The sequence below is a fragment of the Schistocerca serialis genome, chromosome 2, assembly GCF_023864345.2.
Source record: "Schistocerca serialis cubense isolate TAMUIC-IGC-003099 chromosome 2, iqSchSeri2.2, whole genome shotgun sequence".
NCBI lineage: Eukaryota > Metazoa > Arthropoda > Insecta > Orthoptera > Acrididae > Schistocerca > Schistocerca serialis.
The window spans coordinates 137315791-137321790 of NC_064639.1; positions in this window are offsets into that span (position 1 = coordinate 137315791).

Below are 6000 nucleotides of genomic sequence, written 5' to 3' on the forward strand. Positions count from 1 at the left end.
ATACTGTCACAACTGCAGAAGATAGTGAGCTGTTGCATGGGAAAACCCCAATGCCTTTCTGTCAAGCCAGCTAACATGCCAGAAAATTAGAAATCGTTGAAAATACTGTCCACGTGAATAATCTCCTACTACCGACTAAATATTCAGCAGTTGCCGCTAGGTGAATCTGTCTTCATATAGCTTTCGTTCGTTCGATAGCACAATTCCTCAGTCACATGTCGGTGTTATTCAATAATAATACACTACTCACAAAAAAAGAAATTGAAACAAATGAGCCCTCAGTCACAATTTTCATTCTCATTAATCAGGTTTTAACACTTCTATGAGTGCCTTCATCAGAATTTAGACATTTAAAGTGGTCTATAACAAAATTAAAAATTAATGTAACAAAAAATATTATATGAAAAAGTGTAATGACTAACAATACAAGACAGAGACAGTATTTAAATGTCATTTATAAAATAAATAACAGGCCAGAAGGGCTTTAGTCACAAAATATTTAAAAGGAATGTGTGAAGGTGTGCCTCTAAGGGCTGCTGCTCACACCTGTACAGGTATGGCACAGGATATGAATTGTATGTTTACTATATCGACACGGTACATGCTGATATATTACTGGGTTGGTAATCGGTTTCATGCTCTAATATTCTAGTTCCTGTCCTCAGTGGGAGAGCAGTGTAATTGAGTAAGAGTCTTTCCATATTTGACGATGTTTAGGGCACTTTGCAGGGTTTAACTGTCGGTGCAATATGGCTATCTGTGTAAAATAGCTTTTTGCCCTGCAAGTCTGATCTGCAGAAAGAAAAGAAAAGGCGGACAGTGCTTCCACATGGGCGGCATCAGTAATTCGGCGGTAAATTCGACAAGAGCCAATCATAAAGCCCCATTCATTCACAAGACAACGTTTGTGCTGGGATATCGAAGTCTCTACATAGCGGAGAAAACGTTTGTGTATGTTGAAAGTAGAAAGGGGAACACGTGATGGATGGGGTGCCATGAGGAAGAATGCATTCGACGTTATTCTGCGCTAGTTTCGTAAAAAGATTCTGTTAGGGCAAGAATTTTCATGCATGCAAGCTGAGATATCACTAAACCTCCTACAAAAGCGAGAATTAACTATTTCTGGGACACTATACAATTTCCGAGAGGTCGACTTGGTTCTTATTTTACATAATCATGCGACATCAGTATAACATTGATAACATTTTTAGATGCACTTGCGATGGTGTGTAGCTACGCCAGCGCAATTTGTGGAAATGCATCAGCCGCGCTGGGCAGGTAAGCATGCGTGCACAGCTAGACACAGTTCGAATGTCCTGTTAGAATGGGAAGGAAGAGAAACCAACCTGTGCTATTCTACGAAACAATGGAATGGATTTCTGCAGTCTCTGTGAGAGTGAGTCACTCGGCAAATAGGTCTTTGCTCCCGTCTGGTCTTCGCTCCCGTCTTCAGTGGCAGAGCAGTGTAATTGAGTAAGAGTCTTTCTGTATTTGACGATGTGTAGGGCTCTTTTGCAGGGTTTAACTGTCAGTGCAGTATGGCGATCTGTATAAAAGAAAAATAGTTTTTGCTGATGTAAGTCTCATCTGCAGAAAACAATGGCAGATGGTGCTCCCACACCGGCAACAGTTTGATGAGTTAATTCAGTGACAAACGGGCTGTCCAGCTAGGATTGCAGTCAAACATATTTCTATAGCATGACCTGTGATTTCAGTATAACATTGCAAACCTCTTAGCTGCTATGCACACATTTCTCTCGGCGCTGGACCCGCACTTCAGCTATGCATCATCATGTAGCAACAGTGCCTTGGTGAAAACGTATTTTCTACATGAATTTCTCATGTGCCAAGTATGAAAGGGATGCCACCACCTTATGCCTCCGGAACCCAAAGAGAAACCTATGTGTGGCTCAGCAGTGGTTCGTCGCAGTGTCGACATATCTGCACAATGTAGCCTCTGATACATCAGTATTGACTACAGTTCAAAAGAGTTTTTTGCATGCATTGAGTTTATGTGCAGTGCATTATTTTCGGCTATTTAAGTGTTGTGAGCATATTGGCTCAGCGTTATACAGGGTGTTACAAAAAGGTACGGCCATACTTTCAGGAAACATTCCTCACACACAAATAAAGAAAAGATGTAATGTAGACATGTGTCCGGAAACGCTTAATTTCCATGTTAGAGCTCATTGTAATTTCGTCAGTATGTATTATACTTCCTCGATTCACCACCATTATTTCATATAGGATACTCTACGTGTGCTGCTAGAACATGTGGCTTTACAAGTACGACACAACATGTGGTTCATGCACGATGGAGCTCCTGCACATTTCAGTCGAAGTGTTAGTACGCTTCTCAACAATAGATTCGGTGACCGATGGATTGGTAGAGGCGGACCAATTCCATGGCCTCCACACTCTCCTGACCTCAACCCTCTTGACTTTCATTTATGGGGGCATTTGAAAGCTCTTGTCTACACAACCCCGGTACCAAATGTAGAGACTCTTCGTGCTTGTATTGTGGATGGCTGTGATACAATACGCCATTCTCCAGGGCTGCATCAGCGCATCAGGGATTCCATGCGACGGACAGTGGATGGATGGATCCTCGCTAACGGAGGACATTTTGAACATTTCCTGTAACAAAGTGTTTGAAGTCACGCTGGTACATTCTGTTGCTGTGTGTTTCCGTTCCATGATTAATGTGATTTGAAGATAAGTAATAAAATGAGCTGTAAGATGGAAAGTAAGCATTTCCGGACACATATCCACATCACATATTTTCTTTCGTTGTGTGTGAGGAATATTTCCTGAAAGTTTGGCCATACCTTTTTGTAACAACCTGTATATGCATTATTTCGGCTATTTACGCGTTGATTTCGTGTCTGTACATTAGTGTACTGAATTATTTTGATAATTTTCGAGTAGTTTGCATGCCTGTGTGCTGTTTAGTGTTATTTGGACAGTTCAGAATTAGTGAGCCTGTCTGCAGAGCGTTTAACATGCGTTATTTTGGTAATTTATGAGCAGTTTGCTGGTCTGTAGGCTGTGAATTGCGACCCCAATCCCATCAGAGTGTGCTTTGTATCAGTGTAACAAATAAAATATGTGAAATCAGCCCATAAATAAAATGTTCCGGAAATACATATAGTACACTCATTCCTCTCTCCAGCAGCACAGCACAGGTTGAGTCATTTTCACGCCATTTTTCCCCCTTCAGACCACCATCTTCGATTACATCACGGGAGGGATAACAGCACCCTCAGGTGGCGGTACTGTGTACTGGGTCAGCTAGACTCTGGACCTTATGGTGAACACACTTGACGGTGACACTGCCTCTAATTGTTGAAATAAAGTCTGAAAATAAAGACATGTCCAGCACAGGCTGAGTGTGTTGCATTGTCCTGATGGAATCTGGACCCCCCCCCCGCCATTTTGTGGTGGAGGGGTGATGGGTGTAGGGGGGAGGGCTTTAAGTTAGTAGAGGTAGAGCAATTGACCTATCTTCCCGCCAAAAGTCAAACGTCCCATCAAAAGCCGCCATGTTGGATAACAGTACTTGCGTCATCAGCTGATGTCATGGCCGCCATCTTGGATAACGGATCTTCGGATGATGCCACTGTAGCTCCCTACTACCATCGCCATGTAATCTGTCCACAACATGGGAAAGTCAAATGAAGTTGTGGTACATGTTGTCTCATACTGTATAATTTTATTTGTTAATCAAATTATACGTTCATCAAATGTATATTAACATGCCACAACGTTAAATGTCAGCGTGTGAAGTGCTACATTGCGTACATGTAACCATATTTAAGAGAAACGTAGATAAATTCATTGATTTTGTTTTAGACATTATTTATGGAGTTTGTTTTTCACAAACAGGAGAGAGACCGTGAGATGAAGATCCCAGTGGGTGTGTGTCCTAGTCGCGTCCTAGTTTTTATCTCGGTTTTATGAAACTTTTGGTAATTATATAAGTGACATATGTTACTGTGAACGAAACAGGGAAACCTAAAGATAAGACAGCTGGCGTTGCGACGGAACCAGGATATTCGTGTAATTCTGGGGATAGGTGGAAGCATAGCCGCACTTAATCCTGGCAGGTGGCGACAACGCCTCTACCATTTCCAACAGACTGTGCATTCACTATATCTCCAATGGGTAATAATAGTGACTTAAAATACATATTGCAATTCTTGAAATCCATCATTTACAATGGAAATAACCGAAATTCATATTACTTTTTCCTCTTAACCAAAACGTAATTATTATTGCCGTTACCCACAGATAAACAAGCGGACACCCACATCAGCGCAGGATTTTATATCCATCCATAACCGCATTCTCACATATCCGTAATGAGAGGGGACGACTAACGAGTTTTATTAATTTTCTTTGTTCTAGTTTTAGATCCAAGGGGACGTAATTTGCACGAAAGTGGTAATAATATTTAAATAAAAAAGACATCTACACTGATTTATTCAAGATATAGATACGAGCGCTTCAGCAGATGATTACAATCCCATTGAAATCCCACTGGTGTACTTCCTTGTTATCTTATAAAACTCTTAAAATGGTAAACCTACTAAAAGAACTGGAGTTTTGTTTGTGTTGTACCGGTCTTGCACATGTCTACATCTACATCTACATTTATACTTCGCAAGCCACCCAACGGTGTGTGGCGGAGGGCACATTACGTGCCACTGTCATTACCTCCCTTTCCTGTTCCAGTCGCGTATGGTTCGCGGGAAGAACGACTGTCTGAAAGCCTCCGTGCGCGCTCTAATCTCTCTAATTTTACATTCGTGATCTCCTCGGGAGGTATAAGTAGGGGGAAGCAATATATTCGATACCTCATCCAGAAACGCACCCTCTCGAAACCTGGCGAGCAAGCTAAACCGCGATGCAGAGCGCCTCTCTTGCAGAGTCTGCCACTTGAGTTTATTAAACATCTCCGTAACGCTATCACGGTTACCAAATAACCCTGTGACGAAACGCGCCGCTCTTCTTTGGATCTTCTCTATCTCCTCCGTCAGACCAATCTGGTACGGATCCCACACTGATGAGCAATACTCAAGTATAGATCGAACGAGTGTTTTGTAAGCCACCTCCTTTGTTGATGGACTACATTTTCTAAGGACTCTCCCAATAAATCTCAACCTGGTACCCGCCTTACCAACAATTAATTTTATATGATCGTTCCACTTCAAATCGTTCCGCACGCATACTCCCAGATATTTTACAGAAGTAACTGCTACCAGCGTTTGTTCCGCTATCATATAATCATACAATAAAGGATCCTTCTTTCCATGTATTCGCAATATATTACATTTGTCTATGTTAAGGGTCAGTTGCCACTCCCTGCACCATGTGCCTATCCGCTGCAGATCTTCCTGCATTTCGCTACAATTTTCTAATGCTGCAACTTCTCTGTATACTACAGCATCATCCGCGAAAAGCCGCATGGGACTTCCGACACTATCTACTAGGTCATTTATATATATTGTGAAAAGCAATGGTCCCATAACACTCCCCTGTGGCACGCCAGAGGTTACTTTAACGTCTGTAGACGTCTCTCCATTGATAACAACATGCTGTGTTCTGTTTGCTAAAAACTCTTCAATCCAGCCACACAGCTGGTCTGATATTCCGTAGGCTCTTACTTTGTTTATCAGGCGACAGTGCGGAACTGTATCGAACGCCTTCCGGAAGTCAAGAAAAATAGCATCTACCTGGGAGCCTGTATCTAATATTTTCTGGGTCTCATGAACAAATAAACCGAGTTGGGTCTCACACGATCGCTGTTTCCGAAATCCATGTTGATTCCTACATAGTAGATTCTGGGTTTCCAAAAACGACATGATACTCGAGCAAAAAACATGTTCTAACATTCTACAACAGATCGACGTCAGAGATATAGGTCTATAGTTTTGCGCATCTGCTCGACGACCCTTCTTGAAGACTGGGACTACCTGTGCTCTTTTCCAATCATTTGGA